The sequence below is a fragment of the Haemaphysalis longicornis genome, unplaced genomic scaffold (genome assembly GCF_048455015.1).
Source record: "Haemaphysalis longicornis isolate Haplotype H1 unplaced genomic scaffold, Haemaphysalis longicornis Haplotype H1 scaffold_10, whole genome shotgun sequence".
Taxonomy (NCBI): Eukaryota; Metazoa; Arthropoda; class Arachnida; order Ixodida; family Ixodidae; genus Haemaphysalis; species Haemaphysalis longicornis.
The window spans coordinates 95,196,281-95,222,078 of NW_027526204.1; the positions used below are offsets into that span (position 1 = coordinate 95,196,281).

The window sequence follows — 25,798 nt, forward strand, 5'->3', positions numbered from 1 at the left end:
CCGATTGTCTAAGGAGCACATACTGAATCAGTGGGAATGGAATGTATAAATTTATTAGAAGGAGGCCAAAAGGCCTTGTGGGATTTGGGATGAGCGTAGGGGAAGATGGTTCATAAACAGCTTTTTCACTCAACTTCGAGCGTTCATTCAAGCATGTTGTGTCTGAATACGCCATAGGGGTACCATACGCGCAGTTGTAGCCTGAGGCGATGATCATCCGGTGTTGCGACGTTGTCATCCCACCGCTGACAACCCGTTGCTGCATACGGGAAGGCGTACCTGAGCCGAGCTACGTCGTCTCCGACATGCGTGTGGTAGCGTGGTGAAGGGAGCGGCCAGTCAATGTTGCTGCCTCGAAGAAGAACAGAAGCCGAAGGCAAACTTAACTTGTTTACTTCATGGCGAGAGATGGGCCGAAGCCAGACAAGAACAATGCCCCGACGGGCGAGGTTAGAGTACAGGACTCAAGCAGAGTTACAGCATTGACTCACTGCTTAAACAGGAATGAACTACAGCGCTTTGGGGGGGGGGGTCTTATTTATACCCAAAGCGTTAGCGGTCAAACAAGCGTCCCCTCTAGATTGTGCACACGACACGAACGGCACAGACACACACAACACTCTTTCCAGAGTTCGTGAGTGGTGGGTAGTAGCGGCACACGCTGAGTCCGAGAGAGGGGAGGGAGGATGTCTCCGCAATAGCTCCCGCGTCCTTCGGACAAGTGTCGGCGTGTTGTGTTGGCCGCCACCGAAGTTTGAATCACGCCGATAGCGAGGAGCCAGCGATCCAGGCATGTAGCGGCCTGTTTGGATCCGTCGGCTGCAAGCGTGAGTCACAGACAAGGAGGCCTGCTTGTAAAACGCACGTAGCGGAGGCTTCGCCACACAGCCGAGCTGATTCGTAACACCGGGTATTCATATGGAGCCGTTCGCGAGCCACGAAGGGCTCGCTTCAGGAGTCACCTAGAGAGGGACTGACTATCCGCCATCATATTACTTGTTACAGACGTGTTTTCATACCTAATTCTGTAACTTGCTGTAACATTTGTGGGTCGGTTATGACATACTGGACGTGTTCTGCAGAAGTCGTCGGGCGTGCTTGCGTTCTGAGGAACTGGTAGCGGTCAGTTGAGTAAACTGAACATGTCCAGATAAGGTGCAAAAGGCTCGGTGTATTGTTACTTATCAGAGTTTGGATTTGGGCTAGTTGGTAGCGGTAATCCATGATTTTGTGTAGCGCAAATAAACTCAGTTGGAAGTTAGCGCTTGTGCCCGTCGCCTCCCTGTGTCCTCTGTCGTTTTTTTTTTTTTGGCGCTACATGAAGTCATGTATTGTTACTGCCAAGGTAGGGGCACCGAGTAGGGTGCCTGGACGTTGTCCATTCGGAGATGACGTCCGTAGTGCAGCAAGAGTCAGCGTAGACTTTAATGGCAAAGATTCCTCCTGTCCTTCGCAGGGACTGCCGAGGAGGTAGAAAACCGCACGGTGGGATGTCGGCAAGTCGTTGCCGGCTGAAGTTCTTAATTCGATGGTATTCTTCCTGCCAATCAAGTGCGCATGCGTGTTGTGGGTCAGGTTGTTCCTGGATGGACGTGGGTACCGTGGGAGAATTGTGTGAACACTCCCGGGCAGCATTATGCGGCGACTGGCTTCCGTCCGCTCCATGTGTGTGAGCAGAAGTCCAGACCAGGAACGTGTTTAACCCATCATGACTGGGGTGTCAGATTTTGTGAAGAATGTTCATGGCAGTAGAATTAGGGATAACGCCCCTTTCAGTTCCCGTAGAGCGACATGGGAGCCAATGATGACGCAGAACTTGCGGGTGGTGACAGATGAGGACGCATTTTGCATGGTCTAAATGGCGCCGAGGATTCCAATAAGCTCGACTTCATCATGAGACCGTATGTGTTAGTGATGTCGCTAAAGCCATTAGGCTGGTGGATAATTTTTCTTCCAAACTTTGTAGGTAACTTCCTTCTCAACGCAGCAGCAAAATTGACGTCAACGATAATAGGACATGAATGTAACTATTTTTTATGTAATGAAAATGAATTATGTGTCCGAAGAGAATACGAGCTGCATGATTTGGTACAAACGCACTACGGGGTCCCAGGGCACAAACCTCAGGCGGAACTCCCGTGATGATTGTTAAGGAACATAGACAAGGTAAGGAGCAAAAGAATACTGGTTTGAAAAGAGAACGAGAAAACAAGCCCTAAGAACAAGAAAGGAAGATGAAAATACAGAATAAAAAGGAAGTGAATTCCTTAATATTCAAAGAAAAAATATTGCACTAATGAACAGGTACGCTAAAAAATAACAATGCCCCCAACGTTAAAATGTAGTCTCAAATGATGCGACACGTATACAATGCAATGAACTCGATAATAGATTGAAATCTCAAGGCCTAAAAAAAACTTCTCCAAAATCGCGGTAATCTTGCTTTTAAGTATTAGGCTCTGTTGTGCACTCGCTTGGATTCGCCTCACCGCATTAACAAAAGGAGGATTCGGGGCTATTCTTCACGTTGTTCTAGCAGCTCAACTTATATAATAGCAACAGAGATTTCTCTTTCTACTGTGAAAACGTTTTTCTCACATGCTACCCCGCAGGCTATTCGCCTTGAGGCGTCCATGAATTTCGAGTAGCGAATCCAGGTTTGATTAGTGAATGGTCGGGAAGGCAGAAAACGAGGGTTCAGGAAAAGGGCGGGCTAAGCAACGAATGCGGTGCCAGGTTCCAAAGGAATAAAACAAGCTGTAGTAGTGCGAATTGAACAATATTGTTGCGGCTCTAAAGTTGGATTCTGAGCGAAACATCGCGAAGTGCTCAATGGAAGGATAAAAAATGTGTTGGAAAGGTGCGGGCAAGAAATGATAATGAGAACGCTTGTTTATGTTTGGCCCACAGTTATGCCATTCCTCGAGTGGCGATGCAAACTCATGCTGCACGAGTCACTCTTTAGCTGTGCAATATTTTGTCATTACAGAACACGACACGGTGATGCAGCCAAGCTGGAATATCAATAGAGCGCGAGAGGAAACCAAAACAATTGTATGCAAAGGAACCGCACGAAGAAAACCGAAAACTTCGTTTCAAAAGACCCTTCTTTATGCAGACAAACTAGTACAGTTTGGTATTCGGTTGGGCTGTGAAACAACAGTAACAGCAAATCACTTGCGCCTCATCATCATCTGCTTGCAGCGCCACTATCCTCATCATGAAAAGCTGCCTACCATCACCATCATTGGTGCCTGGTAAGTTCAGCAGTTCCACGCGCCACGAGATCGAGCACGGCTGCGCTCCAGGGGCGGTCGCATGTCTACGCCGATCTTTAGGTTCCGGCTGGGCCTTACGCACCTGAATAAATGTAGGAGAGCAACAGCGCATAACCGTGTCCACGGATCCCTTTCCTACACACATTTTGGTAGCATCGTCGTGTAGCCGCCGAACTGTTGGAAGGCCCACTGAAAAGCGGACGCTGCTTCCAGCTTTCAAAATTCCATTAATTCGAAACATGAGCGTCTGGTACGCGACAGTCCTTGTGTTGTTAGTATGCTCTCAATACTTGAAAACACCCCGCTCCTGTAAATAGGAGGAGGCCTAGCAGGAAAGGCAAAGCCAGAAAAACATTTTCTTAAGGCCCACTGTTAAGTTATGCATCTTCAAGATTTTGAAGGACTATGCGACAAATACCCGCTTTCTGCGAAGTGGAATACCGAAAAAAATGTGATTGATGCCTCTTTCATAGGAATCGGTAAAACACGAAAGCGAAATGTGCCTTCACAGGAACATATATTGCACACCCATATGAACTTGCACATCGCTATTTGTATTAGGTCGGTATTTATTTATTTATTTATTTAGTATACCTCAAAGGCCCAAGTCGGGGTATTACATGAGGGATGGGCATAATCAGCAACACATTAGCAATTCACAAACGGTCTTGAATAAGTGTGGGTCGGAGTGGAGCATGGCGAAGGAAGGCAAGTTTTTCCAGTCCCGGGCGGTTGCAACTAAAAAGCAGCGAAGATGAGCAGTAGTTTGTGCTGGCGACGGATAAACGGCTCGGTGATGGTTTGTACGGCTGGACAATCGATGAACAGGCAAGATGGCTGGAACGTTAAAAGGAGCGTGATAAAATTTATGAAAAAGACAGAGTCGAGATATATGACGACGTGATTCGAAGTTGTTGAGGTGGCCACGAGCTTTAGGTTCAGAAACGCTGGAATGATAAGAGTACACAGAGCAGATAAACCGGGCTGCGCGATTTTGTACAGATTCGAGAAAGTTAGATAGATTATATTTATTAGGGTCCCAAACCGAGCATGCGTACTCTAATTTAGGGCGAACAAATTTGGTATAAACTTACAACTTCACTGATGAGGGAGCAAGTTTTTAATTTCTGCGAAGTAAACCCAGCGCACGATTAGCAGAGGATGCTACGTTATTAACGTAGCATCTTTAACGTATGGCACCGTTAGGCGCATCAACGTTACACCCTGGATTGAACGCGCTCGAATATTGTGTAATGCTTCCTATAGGCATGAAAAGAAGGCGCAGGGGCGTGTGCAGTATGCAGAGTAAACAGTTGCGTCACTTACTCCTAACCATATTTTAACGTGATCGCCACAGTTGGTAGGGTATTGTCTGGATGCTTCCAGTGGCTTGTTTAATTGCACTACCTTCGCACTGGACCTGGCCAGGAGTTTATGGCTAAAGTTTCTGCAACTTGAAATCCCTAAGCCATTTTTTTTACTAAAATAACGGCTTAACTTCGATGGTTCTTTTTCTCTAAATGGCGATTTCACATAGGCGCAGTCTGTTTCTTAGGTGTGCATTTTATTTAATCACTAACATACCTAGAAACTGCGAGTATTACGTTTTTGTGACTTAGTGCACTATAGAGTAAGAATTTAGGTTTCACTCTTAGAGCGCACTTGAATTTTTTCTCGGGTGATATCATGAAAATTGTTCCTTTGCGCCAAGGAAGGAGGGAAATGGATTTGGTTTAACATTTTTACACCTAGTCATTAGGAGAAGGAAGTTTTTTTGGCTTGATTTCTCGGACTGTGCGCACACAGTGTTTCACAAATGTTAGCCAACTGGTTGTGGTTTGCGACAGGACAAAATACAGGAAATGTACTGGGGATATTTTGAGCTCGGCAGGGAGCTCACCTGCATACAACCCAGCGCAGGGGAAGGGAAGTAGAGGGGGAAGTGATAGGATAAAGTAGAGAGAGAGAAAGAGAAATGTATAAAGAGAGCTGTCAGTCCCAGAAAGATGTCAGTCCGGGCACATAAGTCAATCTCTGCTGCATAATTACATTCAGCCTGTCGCGTGCACTGAGCCACACGCATAAACGACCCACACCGTGCACATTCCAGGGTGAGACTGAGCGACGAAGCGCCGCCGAAGCAGTAGTGTAACCCTCGCCTAGTCGCGTGGTTCCTGAAGCGGTGCGGCCCCCAGCGACCGCGCTACATCCCCAGTGGATCACCATGGTTGGACGCAGCATAGTGTGGCGTACCTGCAACACTTAAGCTCTGGCTGCTCAAGGCCGTTGCGACGCAAGGAATAACCTTGCAATAAAGGGCATAATAGAGCTTTCGCTCTAAAAACCCAAGCGCGGCTTGTGACACTTGAGACGGCCATTGTCTAGAATTCGGCGCTCAAATAACGACTGTCATAAGGCGGAAGGACGACGGACCCCGAGGCAGTCGCAAGGTAAAGCTGTATTTCTTTCTCTATTGCTGGATTGGAATTGCAGAAGCATGGTCCTTAAAACTCTTAGTATCCAATTCAACCCTCCCGTCGCCGATTTCGACACAGGTTGTGAACCTCACAATAACCTCACACTAATCTGAGGCGGGCCTGCACGGTGTAGGCGTCGTCACTTACAAAGACACGTTTGCGTGATCAACCAACTGAGTGGACGACCGACTGACTGATTTGTTTTCACCCAGCGACGGCGTGATCCCCCTATTTCAGGGTTAATAAGCTAGTCGAAGAGAGTTTGTGTACAGAGATTACTCGAGCAAATGTGCGAGAAAGGATTGCAGAAATTTTAGATGTTTAAAATTAAACGCCGGTAAATGAGCAACGCCTGATTTTAAAGTGATTTCACAACACCCACAATGTCTCCTTCCCCGTATTGTTGTTACTCGTTCTCATGTGTAAAAAATTGACGTACTGTTGCGACGCTCCCTAGTGTAAAGTTTGATCGCAGCGTGAACTGCTGTCTTCTCGGTGAAGGCAAATAACTGCTGTATCTGAGGATCTGAGGAAGTGAACGCGTCTTCAGCGAACGCACGGCTGCGCGCGCTACTCTGTCGTTATCAGCCGTCGCCCAGCCTTTTGTCAATCGTGTTTGAACCTCCCGCGGAAATGTCACGTGATGCGTATGAGTTACGCAACGAAGAGGACGATGAAATTACATAGTCACAGGTCTAATTTTTCAGAAGTCTGAAGACAATGATGGGATGGTTGAGGTTGTGAGGGAAGGGGGATATAGATCAGGGTCAGTTGAAGTTCATAGTTCGACTTCCCGATTTCTCATTTTGACGAACTACGGGCCCCCCTGACAGGCAATCCCGGCAGGCAGAGCTAGAGAGCTATGCAGCCTCTTATGCGCGATATCTCAGTGAACATAAAACAGGGTGTGTCGTGATACGAGCTGTGTTCGGTGCCCCTGGAAGTATACGCCTGGCAAAAGGATATGGCGTAACTCAGATTTGACGTCCAAATTGAAATTTTTGCAATTTTCCATTCGTAAGGTCCAGAGGTCATTACCGATGTACGCGCAGCACGCAGTGCGTGCTGGGCTTTTGCGCTTTTGTAAAGTTGGAAAAACAAGACACTTGCTGCTTTCGTTGATGTCTGGCCTTGCGTCTCTTTCTCGGGCGCCACATGACTAAGAGGCGCGGTTTTCCCACACGTCTCGCACTGGCTCGGCATACCACCCTCCCCCTCACACTATCGCCATTCTTTCCTCCTCCGTTTTCCTGCTCGCTCTATTTTGTCTATCTTGTATGTCGTCTTCTTTCACTGGGTTACGACGAGGCGGACCGCGACACACAACCACAGTAGCTGGCGCTTAAGATCTGCGGTCTGATGAAGTTTTTTAAAAGTGTAGTTGTGTCATGTGGTCGAGTGGTGACGGGCGGTCGCAAAGATTAAAAGAAAGTTCAACAGCGCACCAACAGCAAGTACAGCTAGTCATTCGCCTTCACATTCTCAGAAAGTTCAAAGCATCACCTCAAATTTTTTTCTACGACTCTTACCTATTCGCATGCGTAAAAATTCCTATCACCAACCGCCTTTCACGTATCGTTTCCTACCTAGCACCGCCAAACCCCAAGAGACACATAAGCACATGCGACAGCGCTCGTGTTGGCTACTACATCTGCATTGGACCAAAATGCGCCTTGTCGTCCATGAAGCAAGCTAAAAGCAACCATCCTCCGTCAACGTCAACCAACTGGAGTTGATGTTAACGTTACCGCAAAGCGCGGTTGCTTTCTCCATCCACATTGCGTTCATTCAGCGCGGCTTCAGCGTACGTTAGTCGTAACCGGCCAAGAAGACAGGGGGTTTAGCGGACACTTTCCCAGAGCGTGTACACAGATACCGGATTACAGCGAAGCGGTTCGGATTACCGGGAGTGATATGAATTCTGTACGACTTTCGGACGAGCAAGCCCCACTCGTCGGTACCCCTGGCTGCTTATTCATGCATGAAGTGCCGGTGGCCACGGCGAATGGTGTGCGAAATCAGCAGGGGCTGGGACGCGCTGCATTACTTACGAACTCGAAGTTCGCGAATGTTGCCCCGGGGGGAGCCTGTCGAGGGAAATTTAATTTTCCCGCTCTGTGATGAGCATAGAACTGATGGGAGAGCCTGAATGCGAAATGTGCGACTCCCTGCCTGCGCGGACACTGACGCCGATCTGTTGAGTACAGGTTCAGGCTCTCTAAAGTAGTTTTACGGAAGAGGCTCATCGGATACTCTCGTACGAAGTGGCTTTCAAAATAGCCGTTTCACCAGCCATAAGGTATGTTAGAGAAGAGAAAAGAGTCAGGCTGGAGGAGCAACGCACTTTTTAACACTATGGAGTTTTATTCCTGGATTCATGGAGATTTCGCTTACGTCATATCCGTCACAGAAGTGACGACCGTAGAACAAAGGAAGCAGCCTGTAAAGGGCGCACCCCTGCACACAGGTTCTTCTGGCGGGGAAGCAACCTTTACAACCAAAGAGTACGCTATACTCAGGGTTGTTCGTTTTCGGATTTTATATTTTAAAACGAAAGTGTTTTATGCCGGGTTACACCAACATTTCACTGACGTCATATCCGTCCCGGAAATCATGCCAGTCCAGCTTTGCCGAAGCGATACGCCAGCAGGACCTCGCTCGCCGAACACAACCACAAGACAGCCACCGACCCGCAAACCATGCTCAGCTGCAGATTTCGCCGCATATTTCACTCTTGTGCTTCACCGATTAATGTGACAGAGCAATCGACCACAATTTTTTTGTATTCTTATGTACCATCCCAGCATGGGCGTCGGCCGGATTTCGTCTTGAGGGGGGAAAACCCATTCTTGTTGAGAAGAGGAAGATGGCGAAAGGGCCGGGTAATTGTTTTGGAGTGGCCTGGGGGGGAGGCAAGTGCCCCTTTTCCACCCCCTGCCGACGCCCATACGTCGCAGTGTTGTGATACCTCCGCGGTAATAATTTCTTTGTTGATTATTAGATACCAAGCACTCTAATTGTGTTTTAATGAAGGAAAATGTACAGACATTCGGAATTACAGAGACCCAAAAATTTTTCTTACATTGTGTTTCGAAGTCAGTTCATCTCCAACTCAATTGAGCTCGACTCCACGCCACTACCCTCTGAATACTGTGAAATAACTCACGACCGACTGTACCGACTTAACAAAATCTACCCTACGCAATGCACCGGTCCCGGCAGAAGTACTTGGAGCGCGGCATCTGTGGTCGAACCTCATAGGAGCGCCGTGTAGCTGCCCCAGCGGTAAACGAAAGGAGCATAACACGCATGAGTGACTGCCGATGCCGATAGCCCCTCTGTACTCCTCAACCCTTTCTTTTAACGCATCTTCCAGCGCAGCTAGCCGCATACTGATTTCGGTAATGGCGCTGATAGCAGACCCACCTAGAAATATTAGAAAAGAAAAATTGTCACTTCATACCCCTGCGATTGCGACGCTTCTCCAGCAGCTCGCATGCGCTGAAAGCGTGTGAGCGACGCTGACAGATACCGCCTCTGCTATCAGCGCCATCGCTCACATCAGTATGCTGCGAATAATGCTCGAAGCCGCGTTTGAACAAGTGGGTTGAGAAGTATACACGGGCTATCACCGTCGGCAGGCGCGCATGCGTGTTCTGCTCCTTTCGTTTACCGAAGGTGCAGCTACACGGCGCTCCTATGCGGTTCGGCCGAAGTTCCAGACTCCAATTACTTCTGACGGCACCTGTACCTACTGCCCATTCACTGGCACCCTGTGTAGTTGCCAGACCAATGGGCAAACTCGAACCTTTCAACTCAGCGAGGGTCGCCGACAGAGCACGGGCCCTTAGCCAGAATTAAGGGGACCCTGCAGCCCTTTTTTATACCTTTTTCTAAGTCTTAAATTCTTTCAGAACGTTGTCAACACACACATCCAGTACTTAGAATAGGGGGTTACAAAATACTTCATCCCACATGCTATACACCCAATAGGTAACTTAAAATCCTGCACCAAATATTTGTTTGTTTCTTCCCTGAGTCTTGTCGTTCTTTGTGTGCTCGAATTACGTCATCCCAGCAATGTAGCGGATATCGACCACTCGCTTTTTGTTGCAGCAATATACACATTCAATAGGCACATCAGAAAAAAAAATTGGTCGCGTATCAGCTCCTTTCGTTGCAAATTCCGTCAAAAGACGATAGTCTTTGTCGACATTTGCCAACCAAATGCCTCCCTTTGCTTTCCCACTCACCTCTCATGCTTTTCCTCTCCGTCGCGCTCTTCCCAAGGTAAACACGCTGAAGGTTTGCTCAAGTCAATTTAGATTTACCGCGTTCCACTGCTCCAGCCGGATGCCTCGATGCCAGCGCTGCCGTACGGCGGAGACGCGCGTGTTTCGAAGTGCCATATTTCAACGTTTATAGAACGACATTGCCCTACTCCACGAGCGTTCCAAGCCGAACGTGGCACCTATCTAGTGGAGCCTTTTGTAACTGTTGCTGCGTGATTTCTTATAATGCCACCAGAAGCTATAGTGGCGCGGGAGACAGCAGGCGACGGAGTGAAATTTTTTTCTGCAGTGGATGTAGTATTTCATTTCGCAAAAACCAAGCATCTATGAATTTTTTGAAAAAAAGGAACAGAGTGAATATCCCTTTTGTATTACTTTTCTGTCTTTAATTTGCATGATATCTTCTTGTTGAACATTGTTGACAAGTATGAATATTAGACAGACAGACAGACAGACAGACAGACAGACAGACAGACCAAAATTTCCGGGTTTAACTAGCCAAAGAAAGACTATCGCCTTTAAAAGTCACAAAGCGAAGCAATAAGGGCAGGCGGACAGTTCTGCTGAGACGGAAAAATTACGCAGTTCCGCTCCATGCTGTTGATAACTATAGCTTTGACAATGTTTCCAGACGCAAAAACGCAAAAGAAAGAGTGAAAGCGTGTAAGGGAAGAGTTGCACAGCCCTTTGGAGGCACCCGGTACAAACGACATCTCCCCCCCCCCGCCTTGCCAGTGTGCACCAGACTTGCTCGTTTTAATAACACGTTTATTCTCCCTCGGCCCTCCTCTTCTGTCGTGTTACCGTTCCCCAAATATTACCGTATCCCGAAGTTGTCGCGCCGGGTGACGGATATAAGGCGGTATTCGTTGAAACGTTTAGCGGTCAATTTCTTCACTTGGCAACTCTGGTAACGGCCACAGACATAAAAAAACACCGGCTTGCGCCATCTGCTCCGTTCCGATCCAATTCTAAACGGTGGCGTCAACAGAGATGCTATTAATGGCACTCACATTGAACTCGAGGCAATACTTTGCGTTCGCTGAGGGAGAGTTTGTAACTTGAAACAGTTATTGTTTCATAGTCGTGCTTAGCATGGACAAGTACCGCGATCCCGCGGAGCCCGGCGTAACGAGTGACGGCGCACTGGCACGGTTGCATGGAGGAGAAGACGGGTGCCTGATCTGTGGGCCGTGCCACAACATCGCCTAGCAACAGACGCTTGGCCACAGATATGGCGGCGCGCAATTGGTTGCCCAAACACTGAATCGAGCATAATTAACACAAACGTATGTAAGCATTTATACTAGTTACATGTTCCCCTCAGCACGCCAGATTTTTCTCTCAATATGTTGACATCGTTTATAACTATTTTGCGTCTGGAGCTCGGCAGCTCACGATGACTATGTTGCTGCTTGGATTTGTTGATAACGAAACTGCTGAGGCCTCCCTGTTGTCCCCAACAAAAGCACGTTACGGGAGCATGCCTTTTTTTTTTTTTTTTAAGCGGAAGCTTTCTAAGTGCGACCGATGGCGTCCTGCCAAAAAACTTGCGCACTCACCCATAGACCGGCTGGTCGACCAAAAAGCTCTGATAAGATCTCTGGACACAAGGCGCCTGCGGGAAACCGGGCTTCTATTCTGTCAAAACGGTTACTTGAAAATTTTGAAGAAGGAACGGTTCCAGATAAGACAATACACGCATCGATAATGATGGAGTGTAATAGTGTATGTTAATCTTATAAACCGCAGATTGGTATAGGGTCCCGTTTCAGCTTTATGGCTATGCGAGTCTCGTCTGTATATACGCATGTATGCAAAAAAAAAATGAATTCAATAAACCTTTGAAACCTTTATATTTAGGTAGTTTGTAGATGCGTTTACATGGTGCGGCAGAAATTATCGCGTGGGTTCATTCTTCGTTTCCAATTTCGGCCTTTGAACTATTAACGATTGATTGGACGCACTTTTAGCTTTCGCGCTTCACTTAGCTTTCCTTAGAAAGGAATGGTACATTTTTTGTTTGCTTGTGAACTTGTAGATCCACGGGCTGGCTGTTGATCGCGCTCTTGGTGTGTGCCAACGTTTTCAATTTTCAATGACTGTCTTTTCTACGACTCATGACGTAGGGACACATACGGTTACACAACTTCAGAAGTAAACTGCGCACAGCCTGCAGTGTTTGCCATTGTACCAGCAAACAAACGACTATTCCAAACGTGGGGCCTTCGTGATTGGTTTCGTTTAATGCGCTTCGGTATTGGCAGTGCGATGGTACGGTCTGTTTACTCCCTTTAATGCGTGAGCGATTTGTACTACGATGAGCGGCGAGACCTCCATTTCTAAGGTTAGGGCTGTAAAAACAATCGCCTAAAGTATAGTCGATTCGGGGAGACAATGAAAGTACCAGGTGCATCTCAGCTACCATGAACCAAATGCTGTATAAAAAATTATTAAAATTAAAAAAAAATGGTCCGTGACTTTGTTAGCTCCAATTTGGAGGGCGGCGACTAGACAGACGAAGTGCTCCCATAATGCGCGGCGACACAGATGCATAGCGGCTCGACCTTAAGTGTTCCGGTGTCATAGACGCACGTCTTTGTTACCGGTACACTGCCGCTTGTTGAGGCACCGGATCGGATCGAGGAGACCTTAAAGGGACCCTGCAACACTTTTCTCTAAGTCCTAACTACTTTTTTACTGAATGCTTTTTTTTTAATCCTAAATACTGAAATCGGCGAAATTCATTCGTGCACCTACGCATTCGCTTACGTGCGTGTTTCTCGCTTCTCTTTGCAGGTAAGAATCGTCCCTTCCCGATTGCGGCGTCTTGTGGGTGGACCATGGCTAAGTTCAAGGCAACACGCAGGTTTGTACCACTGGGTGTTGTTCGTACGCAGGTACGCGTTAAAGGGACCCTGAAACACTCTTTCATACTTTTTTATCTGTCCTCAACGCTTTCACAACGTACTCGACAGACACATCCTGTACTTAGAATAGTCAATCAGGAAGTACCGTAGCCAACAATTGCTACTCCATACCAGTCACTTAACTTGGAGACCTGTTCAAAAGATTTTTCTCTGTTTCCCGAGCCTTGGTGTTCTTTGAGCGCTCGAATTACGTCAGTACAGCAATGTAGGGGCCATGGGCCGTTTCCTTTTTGTTGCAGCAACAACCGCATTCAGTCGCCACTGTAGCAAAAAGTCACAAAGCAAAGCGGAAACCTCAGGCGGCCAGTTCTGCTTGTCGAGCAAACCACGCACTGCCGCTCCTTGGTGCGATTAACTATAGTTTTGCAACTATACTTTTCAGGAGGAAAAAGTGAAACGGTTCATTTAAAGTGTTGCAGAGCCCCTTTTGCTGGACGTAAACGATAAAGGACGCTAGAGGGAGGCAGTTAGTGGCGCAAAATGAAGAGCAGCCAGCATAAGGACACGTGTGATTACAACACGACGGCCGAATAGCGAGTGAACTGAACAGGGTAAACATTGCACGGCTACGAAAGGGGAGAATGGCGTGACTATTTTCAGTACTGTGCTTCTGTGGATGCAATCCATGGATGCGTAGAACCCCCCTGATTGAGCAGGAGTGAAATGTAGGCGGTTTTCAAAGGCAGCTGCTTTCAAAAAAGAAGGATGTTTTGCACTTAGTACCGAGCGAGCTGCGGCTGCACCTCTCGCATTCCCGGCCTAAGAAGAACGAGTGGACAGGAGCCAGGACTTCACATCATGAGCCTCTCTGGTGAAATTCGCGGTAGTAGTGTGGGTTGACTCGCAGACTAGGAATTTTAAGACGGCAAGGATGCAGCATTTTTTTAAAAGGCTTATACTTTTCTGTAAGTGAAGGTCATGATGACCCTGTACTGACTGCCCATCTAGTAAACACCGTTCACGTTTGCTCCCACGAAGATAACGTCTCGCGGAGGTGCACATCAAAACCGTTAGCCCACTGCCACTCTATCAAGGTTTTCGCTGGCTGTAGGTAACGCCATGTCCCGACGTGGTGACAATACCTGACGTCAAAGCTACCGCAGTTGACTGGACGTTCGTCTCCACTTGGGTTTCGCAGACCCGCCGTGCTGGCTCAGTGGCTAAGGCGTTGTGCTGCTGAGCACGAGGTCGCGGGTTCTATTTCCGGCCGTGGCGGCCGCTTTTCTGATGGAGACGAAAAGCAAAAACGTCCGTGTGTACGAGATGTCGGCGCGCGTCATCGCCTGCGTTGCGTCGGCGCGTTAAACCCTAGAATCAATCAATCACTTCGGTAACGCAGTGCGGGTGGCTTTTCACCGTTGCCACCGATCGTGTGTGCCGAAGCGTCAAAGTTCATGTTGCCGCAGGCTTAGTTGAGTTCATTTAGTGGCCTTACCCAAAAGAAGATTTGCAAAGTCGGTTTGCGCATAACAAGAGTCATTGAATAAATAATTTGTCCGAATACCACGAAGTGAATCTGCATTCACTTGGCACACTTTCTAAGCCTCGGAACAGTCTACTTGCAGAAATGGCGCCTACGGATTTTCTCCTGAGTCGTGATATCTAATAGCACAAATTCCACTGAAGTATTTTAAATAGGTATAGGTTCCGGCAGCAACTGCCTGTTAGGAAATTGTGATAGAACGTGTAGTTTCATAGTTGATTAGGCTTTGTCACGCATTATAATCAGGGGGCCGAGCGAAGTTGACTGTATATGTGCGGTATAATTCAGCAGAAGCCAGTTATATGTTTTGATTTTGCCGTGGTTGGCGCCTCTCGAACCAGCGTGAGGCAAAGTGTGTTGTTTTTTCTCATTAGTTTTAGTTTGTGTAATGTCGATTCTTTCCGGCACAGTTTTTTAGCCCAGACAGCGTCTACATTCTGAATTATTTTTGCAAAGATTAATCCGACGAGAATTTGAATGAAAAGAATGCTGCATTTTTTTGTTTATATACTGGTCTGTTGTCTTAAATCTTCCACGCGTCTAGTGTGTGTTCAGCGATGCCAGCATATATGAAATGTGGTAGCGGACATATTTTTGCCTATATATGCTTCACCTTCCGGCCTATGGAAGACTCTGAGATAGCGCTCCTGGTTTTTGTGCACACAGTGCAAGCCATCATAGCCAGAAAAGTCAGGATAAAGACTCGGTCGGAGCCGCCTACACTTGCAGTCGCCACCCGTATAATGCTAGCCGTTCAAAGAAACGCCATTCCAGGCAGACATTTTATACGGTGCGAGTTGCCTCATCCAGCACTTATCAGGTAAGGGGAAAGCTTTAACTCTAAGGTCGTCGTTCAGAGGCCAATCAGCTATTTTGAGTGGGCAAGTTTACCTTTCGTCACCACGAGGAGACCAGCATGCTGTGGCCTGCACGCCAATAGTCCAGTGTGTATAAAAACAGTAGGCTTAAGCTGTGCGACCTTCTTATCTACACGGCGTCGCATCTGGCCGAGGCATATGAACAATGCGCGCTTACGTTGGGCGCTTTCCACGAAACGGGCTCTATTGTTGCGGCCGGACAACGCGGCAAGCCGAATCGATTGTGCAATCCACCGGACGCTGACGATAGAGAGAGAGCGAAAGAAAGAGACAGGGAGAGAGAGAAAAAGAGCGAGAGAGAGAAAGAGAGAGAGAGAACGAGAGAGAGAGAGAGAGAGAGAGAGAGAGAGAGAGAGAGAGAGAGAGAGAGAGAGACTGTCGGGTGGGCCTCGCCCCATGCCTTGGCTTCGGGTGGCCGCTCGGGTGGGGATGGCCCAAAGCAGGGGCAGTGGCCGGAGAAAGCCGGTGCCGAAAGGGACGTTCTGAACGTTCTTTGGATCACTGCAATCATCAGAAGTGCTGCGACCACCAGAACACTCGTCTTATATGTGATGAAGCGTCAAAAAATTTTGCAGCAACACTAAGTTCGTGGCATTGGTTAAATACAAATTTCGTTTTGTGACGCTGCTGTCCGCTAACTAATTCTTGAAGCTAACACAGTCCTAATCATAACGTCGATAAGGTAGGTCTAATGAAGTGCCAGCAGATGCTATGTTTTGAATTTCGTCTCCTGCTACCAGCCTCACACCACCTATCCCGTTAAGAAAAATTGAGATCTTGCTGTTTAGTGTCAACTCGCTATCTATAGCGACACAATACTGCTTTTTGACACCGGTGATATTAGATAGGACAGGGCGCGTACGGTCGCACGCCGGGACCACGTGTCGAAAAAGCTTCATCATCATCATCATCATCACCATCATCCTCTAAGCAGCGTTGAATAACATCCCTTCACTTTGTTATTGAAACCGCTTTAATTTCAGATGAGACGACTTCCTTATTCCACTGCTGCGATGATCGATACGTGCCCGCTGGAAGATGATGATTAAGAGTACTGAGATACACCACCAACTCTAACTTCGCGCTGGCAACCAAAGTACAGCATTCGATGCCCGTATGGTGTCCACACGTGCCTTGCCACAGCTCTCTTGTGCGCGGGTCAGATAAGAAAAAGAAAAATGAGTGACTGTCATCACTCTGGGGGAAAGCCAAAAAGCAATGTGATGCTGAAGAAAGTTCTGTGCGCCGCGACGTCGATTAGACGAGGTTGAGAAGTCATGCGGAGCGAGGCACGTCGAATTCGCCACCGAACGTGTTTCATTCTCGTCTGCTTCTACTCTGCGTCGACGACAATCTGTTGGAGAAGCAAACGGCAGAACAGTTGACCCCGCGGCTGACTGAGTGACGAGATAATTTGCGGCCGTTACTGGGTCATCTGAGGGAGAAATCGATTTGACAGCGCACCGATTTATAAGCGTTTTAAGAATCCCTGCAGAGCTGCATTACGGTATTCCGTCCAGGAATTTCAGAAAGCTCTCCGCTTAATAAATGTGTGGGGACAATGTGAAATGTAGAAATAAAAAGGTGAGCGCTCTTTTGTAGGCTAACGCATTTCCTAATACATGGCGTGGGTCACCTTAATTGATAAACGTAGCGTGCTGCTTAAAGCGCGTCGGAACAAAGGTTCACATTTCTCGAGCAAACGACGCTCACAAGAATGATGACCTGATGAATTCAAACTCCCAGCACAATAGGACTGCAATGGTTTAGAAGGGAAGTACAAGTGTGTCGACAAGGACACGCCGAGTTTCGAAGCTGCCGAACGCCCCGTGTCTTCGCGCAGAACTTAAGATTTCGCTCCAGACCGACGTGCAGGCTGTGAAATTCTAAGCCAAACTCGGTAATCATGTTCGCCTTAAGAACAGGTCGTGGGAAGTTTTCGCTAACACTTTAAGAGCCGGCCTTCCCATATTTAACCCTTAACTCACAATTACAAAGTATTCAAGGCAATGTCGAGATGACCGACGCATGTGGAAATAAATAAATAAATAAATAAATAAATAAATAAACAAATAAATAAATAAATAAATAAATAAATAAATAAATAAATAAATAAATAAATAAATAAATAAATAAATAAAGCGAAATCACACATTAAGGAACATCGGTTACCCCAGCGTTACTTACAGTTGAGCTTGTATTGTTTTCACCCTTAATCCTAAGTTCCCTGCTTTTTGGGTGACTTCTTCCTGTCGGTTGTGCGACTGACTGCAGCTTCTGGGGGGAAGAATCTGTCTCAACATGGGGTCTTGACGAACAAAACCAAAGCGCTATTTTCTGAAATATTCATTCGTCAAATGCTTTTAGGAATACCCTCTTTCTCCCTCCTCACCACACCACACACGCACACCCACGCACAGACAAAGACTAGAGTACGCATAATGAAAGATATCATGCCAGCAACAGTCCGACAGGACGCTACGATCTTGGCGTGCAGCAAGCATCTTTTTCCAACAAAAAGCAAAACTTTCTTTTTCGAGGTCGAGTCTTCTCGTCCGACAGCTGTAGGTCGTGCATCACGCCGGGGTAGGAGCAGGTTCCGATAAGGCCTTAGGTGCTGCTGATGATGATTAGTGGTTCTCCCTTTGAATCGGGGCGGCGGTGGTCAGCAACTGACTTGTCTCTTTTATTCAACCTACTTGCCCTACTCTTAGCTACCTTTTAAAATCCCCCTTCTCTCCCCGGCACCCCTCTTTTAAACTCCTCGCTCCCACCCCCCTTCTTTTCTCCCCCGCTGTCTTCATAATTGCGGTACGAAGACTCAGGGAACACCGGTGCTGCTGGTCTTTACCTGCTTTAACTTGCCCTTTCTTATGTTGTCTGCCCGTCTTATTGGTACTAAAGACCACATTAGCTAAAGTTCAAAGCCAACACCCGCGCTACGAACGCAAATGAAATGCTGAGCACCCCGAATGTGATGATAGCGCAACACGACAGACGCCAGTGTCATAACTTAAGTGATGCAGGTTCGATTCTGACCGCGGGAAGCACTTTTCGTGGAGGCGCGCTCCCAACACCTTCTCGTGGGCTCCTTGCCTCCTCGCCACTTTTCCTCGCACTGCTTGGCCTAGCATTTTTCCCCTGTGAACTTCACCGAGCACAAGTTTTTGTTAACGTTCCGCACACACAGAGCTCAAGCTTAAAGAGCTCCGCGATTAAAATTCCGATAGCAGACGAAATCCAGAAAGCAAAAAGAGCCAAAGGCGAAAAGGGTAACGTCAAGCTACTTTACTGCAGCACACAAACTGCGCGCGACTGCAGTTAAAGGCGTCGGCACAACGTCTTCCCACCGCGCCTTCGATGGTTAGGTCGCGAGAAAATGCGCTAAGCCTAATTGTGCTCCAGAAAGCATTCAACTGTGAAGGAATTTATGATTAAATGGAATTCGCGCCACCTTTTCCCATTTACCTGAAAACCGCGCTGTCTTCGTGGGGGCAGCACACAGCCCGGGTGGCAAGCTTCGAAACCCCACTTACTTAACTAACGCCGCTACGCAAGCGCTAACTTGAGAAGGGAGGGTAAGGCCCGCTTGGAAGGTTCTTCCCGCAAACAAACGTGGCTAGCTCGAGAACGCGGGCAGCGCTAAGTCCCGTTTCGTGTTTGACGCCTTTCCCTCATCCGTCACCCGGAAGCTCACCCTGGCCTTACCTACAGGGTCTACTAGCTCTGAGCAGATCGATTTCTACAGCAACGCTGCTAGAAAACCTCCGTTTCTTTTCCTCCTCCCCCAATCCCTTCTTGCGCCTTCACGGCGCCTAACGAAGCGTGTCTAAACAAGGGAATCCTTCCGTTGCCTGCCCCGTTTGCTGCACCACCTTCGAGCAACAAAGCATGACAGCTTTCTCTTTAACGTTATTCTTACATAATAATTAAGAGAGTCGTGAAGATAAGTGTGAGAGAGACATTAGGACCTTAAGCAGTCAGAAAGGCGCTTTCCAGTTATCAGAACTTATAAGGCATTTGAAGCTCCCGGGCCTTCTGAAACGGGGGGTGTTCAACAAAGGAATATGTTCTTAGGTTCACGTAGACGAGCGGCGGCACCAACATATTTTTACGTGCGGAACTGTGCGATCGTTTGTAGTTCTCCGGTGGTGTACGTTGTACGTGACCGCGTGAAGCGCTCTCCTTAACCTCGTTATCAGTCACGTCTCTCCCCAATTTATCTTTCTTACATCGCTCTATGTCTCCTTTACGGAGATTTTGTATTGCACCTGACCCAGGTTTTTCTTTTTTTCGTACACTCTGAGGAATACCCGCTGGTCGGCTTCACCGCAACGCCCCGGAATGACAACTAGGCGTGACCAACGGGCGAATTTGGCGAAAGACAGGTGCCTGCCTGAAAGTTGAGCAAAAAATAGAATCACGGCAGGGACAACAGCGCAAATTCATGCCTTGCGCTGTTTAACCAGCGCATATTCTATTTTCACTCAAATCACTTGCTGGGCCTCATCATTCGCCAAATACGCGTATTTCGTAACGCCCATTTGTTTCAGGGCAAAGCCACTTAACGCATGGACCCTGGATTGGACGGCGGCTGCGGCGGCACTGAAATTCACGTAGCCGATTGAGCGGACGACGCAAAATAGGCAGAAAGAAAATCGACAGCACAAGTGTGAGGGAGAGGGCGGCACGCGCGGCTATGGTGTCATCTCTCTCACTGCATCCCCTAACACTTTCGCCATGCGCCCCCACGGAGGAGACCCTAATTCGAACCACGTAACATTTGCGCGGGAGGTTCAAACACAATTTGCAGTAACATACTCGGCGGCGGCGACGCGCTGTGAAAGAACGGCAGAGTAGCGCGCGCCGTCGTGCGTTCGCTGGTCATGCGATCATTTCCTGAGGCGCAGTAAATATGCGCCCTGTCTGAGAACACTGGAGTTCGCGCTACGCACAAATTTCGGATTAGGGAGCATAGTAATCGTCAGTGCCTTTTTCAGGTGCGTTATAGCAAAGCTCATTAGCGGTCATTTCTTTCGAGTGTACCACCATATAGTTTGCAGTAAAGTAACGGAAGAAGCTACCTGGCAATGAATTATCTTTATCACGAAAGTGTTTTATGCTGGGGTTCACCAAGATCGAACTGACATCATATCCGTCACCGAAATGACATCGCCAGAAAAACTTCGATTGACGCGGCTGCGCCGGGATTTGAACCATGAACTCGTTTTGCCGCAACCGGAGGTACGAAACGCGCTCACGACTGCGCCATGAACAGACACGTAAACAGGACGACAAACGCGCATTATATCCTTCCCTTCAGATGGTGTTGCCGTCTAGGAGAGGCGAAGCGAAGTAGCGCATCATGACGCTAATGATCACCGACCGTTGGCGCCTCGATGCCAGCCCCTGCCTGTACGGGGGACGCGCAGCGTAACCTGCGGAGTAACCTGTAAGGCAATGACCTCGGAGTAAGATCGACGCCGACCCGCTCACAGAGATGAAACTGTTGGGGGTAGAGGTATACACCTTTGCTAACTTTAAAAAGAACGCAGCTACAGACCGCAAAAACAGGATGGAGGGCTCCATCCTAAAAGTGTGGTGCATTAACCGCGGGTCGCTTTTGTCGTGCGATTTCCTTTAAAACCGACTGTTCCGGGTTTTCCTGCTTGAGGTTGTCGCGGTATTTGTGCAACTATCTCGCCGATTTTTTATCAATCTACCGGTACCAAGTTTCGTGGGAATTCTTTGCCCGGAGGCTGCTGATTTCGATCGTGGGACCTCTTGTTATTTTTTGTCACCTTCTCTACAAGTCGAAAATTGTAGTGGTCCGTCTGTGCCTTGTAAACTTTGTAAACAAAGAATAAGAACTCAACAATGCACAATTCTGCTTGGCCAAAATTACGATTTGTCTTCCTTTGCGTTGCTTTTTAGGGGCGAAGCCCCTTAAGAGCTCGGACTGTTGGCGCCTCCTGTCGTCTCGTCGTTGTCCTCGTAATCGTCGTTCGTATCACGTAGCGACGGTACTAAAACACCGGGAAACTCGTTCAGGCCGGGAAAGCTTCTATTACTTCCGGAGACCTGGTCATTACCATTACTTACTGAGGAAACAGGCCAAACGAGAAACTCGTACATGCTGCAGCCAACTTCCGCTCCTGATGCGTATAAGCGTGGCACTTCCTGTACGCACACGGTGCTATCCAGAGATTTTTGAAAGTCAATCTCTCTCCTCTCTTGAAAAAATGCTAAAAAGCTACGCATTTTGGCCTCAGTAGACCGGGGGCGGAATCACAGGTGCGGATCGCACAGCCTGCTTTCGCGGTCTAACAGTTCAAAGTTTTTTTCTGTCTAAGACCTATGATTTTGTTTAGTGTAAAATGTTTTCTCAGCACAATACTAAGCATTCCCTGTGTAAATGTAACCAGTTTGATATCCTTTAGGGTGGTTTAGGGCTATATCAAACGTTTAAATATGGTCCCGTAATAATCTCAGCGTAAGTAACGGAATTGTAGCCGTCTCGGAACGGGAAATTGCACTTGTATATTTTAACTGAATGGTGAGACTCTAATCAATTTATGGCGATTGGAATGGCATCTAAAACAGTATCTCACAGTATTCGCGCACACCAGCTAGCAGTTTTCATTTCCCATGACCGCCGTTCGACTGGTCGACTCCTACTGCAAAGCAGGTTTCGACTCCCTGCCGAGACTGCAGCTGAAGTACTCGAGAACCATTGAGGTTCCTGGCTTTGTTCTTGCCATTTTGGAGATCGCTGTATACAAGGAGCTAATTAATAACTCTCATCTAGGTAATGTCGGCTTACGCGGGGCTCGAAACTGGACCGAGGGAAATTAATGGGAGGTAGAGGTATACAGCTTTGCTCAGGAAAGCTGTATAGCTTTCCTTTGTAGCCGTATGGCTGCATTTAGGTGGATGTCAAACTTTCCTTTACAGAAACTTACTCCACCTTGGGGATTTCCCCTAAATCTGGTCGATTAACACCTGTCCTTCACTTCGAGTTGTTGATCAATTCGCTTTCGCGCTACTAACGACTAGCCGCCTGGTTAGCTCAGTTGGTAGAGCGACTGCTCCCGTTAAGCAGTGGTCCCGGGTTCGAATCCTGGACCAGGACGAATTTTTCTTCAACTGCGAAGTTTCCGAGAAAGCTGTATAGCTTTCCTTTGTAGCCGTGTGGCTGCATTTAGGTGGATGTCAAACTTTCCTTTACACAGCTTTGCTCTAGAAGTCTTTTGTCTTTGAAGCATGAAGTTGTCTAGTGCGAGTAGTAAAGGAGTGTCCCGGAGTTTTTTTAGAACGCGTTACGTTCTAGCGCGCGGCGTAAACGAGTTTCCTGGTACCGTGGTACCTAGTACCATGACTACGTGAGACGATGATTACGATGACGACAGGAGACGCCAACAGCCCCAGCCCCTAAGGGGTTTCGCCCTTAAATCTGTGAGACTTTAGCTGAAGTGCTCTATCATTACAGGGATTTCAAGTGATGTTGTCGCGTTTTCGAAGTCGCCGTATAGGAGGAACTAATTAATGACTCCCAGCAGGGTGATGTCGGTGTACGCGCGCTCGAAACTCGGACCCAGAGAACGGAGCGACTGCGTCGGCGACAGGGCGCATTATTCACGAAGGGCCGAGGCGACCAAGTCTTCGCGATGCCACGCCCACATCGGTCATACCGATCCTGGCGACGCCAGATAAAGGCGACCACGCCCACCCACATGCGTGCACTTTGCATACTGCCTGAAGGAAAAGCAGACAAAGGAATGCACTTCGGTGCTGTCACGTGAGACAGGGCGGTGCCGCACGGCACGTTTCATGGGGGCGAACTCGGAGCAAAGAAATGAGTGGCAAACATGGTAAACGCTGAAATGGAGCTAGATGGTACCACGTGCTTTAATTATGTATTCGTTAGCAATATTCATCAGAAGCCGATGACGCAAATATGAACCTTCGTATTTGTATGTGCGCTCTTTTCGGCTATTGCTTGTGAGCGAGGTATTGCAAATCTATTAACTGCTCAGGAAGTGATTGAGATACGAATAAATTCACAAAAATTAGTTTTAAAGGACTAGCACTAACTAATACAAATAAGTGCATTGCTATTGCAAAACCGGACATTTTTGTTCCCTTGACATTGGTAATAACTTTCCTATAGAGTGGCATTCACGTTCTCTTTCCATCCTTAACAACGTTCTTCTATCGTTACTTGTACCATATGTCCATGCAAGCATGATTTATTATTCTTCTTCGGCCCCTGTGGGAGGGCTAATAATAAAAAGAATTTAAAGGTTGGTGCCAGATACCCAGCTGGTTTGTTTAAAGGCAGGGAATATGAAGTAGTAAATTGCCTGTCGTCGTGAAAAGAAATCGTTCATGGTTCAACAATGCAGAGTTCGCCATTTGGGTTGATCCGGTAGCCAGCAGAAGCGCAGACATCCTTTCCTGTCACCGCACATTCCGGCTACTTCCTCCTTCAATAAATAAGACCCACACAATATCGAGTAATAAAGTCGTCCTTATCCACCACGTACATTATTCACCCGTCGGACGGCACTGTAATTTGCTACCCACCATGTAGAAGCGTGTCCGCTCCCTTGTATTCTGCAAGAGGTCAAGTACACGCAGCTACGGAATGATATTGCGTGCTTCTAGGCACTCCGACCCGAATGGGATGACAATAGATGGCGATGGCTATAGGGCATGACAGTGTTCAATGCAGCATACATGGAAAATGTTTCCGCACGAACTCCGCTCTGCTTCGCTCGGGCGAAGGGGAAGAATGGAATCACAAGTTCTCAAAAATGAAGCCGACGACTGTAGAGGGACACGGAGAATGTGAGGTTGCAGGAACGCAGCAGCAACGCTAGCCTGAATTGGGCCGGCACGCGTGCAGCCAGGGAGGTGAAATAAAAGCGAAAGGATTGAAAAGGCCCCTGGAATACGCATCGATGATGTACGAGGCTGACAGGAATAGTGGAGGGTTAGGACATTTCACAGGGGAGGCGATTTACAACCGACAGACAGCGGGAAATGTGCATCGCGTCTGTCGTTGCACACTCGAGGAGCGCCCAGAATGGCGGGACATGGCCGTCTGCGGAAAATCTGGTCCTTTTCGGTGTCTCTGCTGAACCGGAAACGAATAGTCTGCTGTACTCTCCCTTTTGTCGCCTGCTTTTCTCGGCCATTCTTACCGTTTTCGACTGCTTGCGGGGAGGATACTGGTTTGTTTTCTTGGCTTTTCTAAAGATTGTTGCTTTTTTATAAGTGAAGCTACAGTTCTTTTCTATTAAACTCGTTCGTTGTGTGCTCGAGCCGTTAGCGCATTTTTATGTCTGTCTTTTTGTGGACGTAAGGTTCTTCAAAAGAGACAAAAAATGGCGATAAATTTTAGTTCACCAGACATTGGCCTGACAGATTTTTTTGGAAATCCCTGCTTGCGGGGGCTTTTAAAATGTAGTTGAATGAACCCGTGTTCTTGCACTGTCGTCAAAAAGCATGGTCCATCTGGCGAAGTGTATGATTATTGGTGTCACCGCTTAATGATATCTTTGCGACTGCCAGTGCTTTTGTGGCTAACACTGGTCGCAGGACGCGACAAATGTATTTGTAATAACTTGGTAAACAGGAATGGATAAAAAATGCCACCCACGGCTTCGTTTTGGGAATATTAGCTCGCGAACGCCTTAACTGCGTACACATCAACATCAGTGATGGGCAGCACCCAATGGTGGTGAGCTGTTTCACACTTGTATTTGTGTAAATGTGTCGCTGCAGTTGCACAGCAATTGAAAGCGTTCTTTCTCTACTTGGCTCGGCCTTCCGCATGGCGCCTCCTGTCTTCTGAAGCCAAAATCAACAAAACAGTGCGAGATTTCCTTTCTATCTGTCTGGCTTGAATCGACTAAAATTCCTTAAAAATGAATCTTTAGGAGCGAAACTTTTCTATAATTTAACCAAATTTCAATTACGTTTTAACGGTGTCTCCAGCCATAAGCGGCCCACAGCACCCGCCCATGTGTCCCGTGACATCACCCCTCGGTCAAGGGCGACTGTCCCGGTCAAAGCAAGGGCGAAGTGACGATTGTGATGCGCATGGGAAATGTGATAGAAATATACGAGGAGGAATCGCTTGCCCCCACGAATGGCGATGATGTGCTTGGTGATGCCTTGCCCCGCAACAGCGAGCCTTCAGCGGCGACGAAGCATCGAAGGTTGTCGGAGCCACGTCGGACGACAGGGCTGGGGACACGTCTGCGGTTCGTCTCTTCAGGGCTGGTCTTGGAAATTCTTGATCGGCGTCTCACGGGCCGGGGGCACGGGGCGATGGACGTAGGCGAGCTGTTGTCGCGGCGGGGCTGGGGCTGCCTGACATGACCCACGTACCATCCACGATCGCGTACAGGCCGAGACCGCGCGAAGCTGTGGTCGGAATGGCGATGATCGAC

At 47.9% G+C, this 25,798-nt stretch overlaps 1 non-coding gene across 1 annotated transcript; it reads left to right on the forward strand.

Annotated features, from left to right (window-relative positions):
- Nucleotides 1-22,396: 22,396 nt before the first annotated feature.
- Nucleotides 22,397-22,471, forward strand: Trnat-cgu (transfer RNA threonine (anticodon CGU)). Its single transcript has one exon. It is a non-coding gene; the product is annotated as a tRNA-Thr (tRNA).
- Nucleotides 22,472-25,798: the final 3,327 nt, after the last annotated feature.